The sequence below is a fragment of the Gekko japonicus genome, unplaced genomic scaffold, assembly GCF_001447785.1.
Source record: "Gekko japonicus isolate JY-2015 unplaced genomic scaffold, Gekko_japonicus_V1.1 scaffold130, whole genome shotgun sequence".
Classification (NCBI taxonomy): Eukaryota; Metazoa; Chordata; class Lepidosauria; order Squamata; family Gekkonidae; genus Gekko; species Gekko japonicus.
Genome location: NW_015166423.1, coordinates 1,272,624 through 1,272,846, shown reverse-complemented (window position 1 = coordinate 1,272,846; position 223 = coordinate 1,272,624).

The window sequence follows — 223 nt, the reverse complement described above, 5'->3', positions numbered from 1 at the left end:
ATGTACTACAGACTTCTAACCTGGCTGAGTCCACAGTGCAATCTGCTACTCAGGAACCTAGAGATGTCTCCTTCAACGACGTGTTCGCTTGGCAATCTGCGCAGACCACCTGTGACCAGGCAGGTCCATCTCCACGAGAGAGTTCCAGCTCAGAAGGGGAACCAGGAGAAGCTATGCCAAGGGTAAGAGAGACAACCACTGTGAGACACTCAGCAAGGAGTAA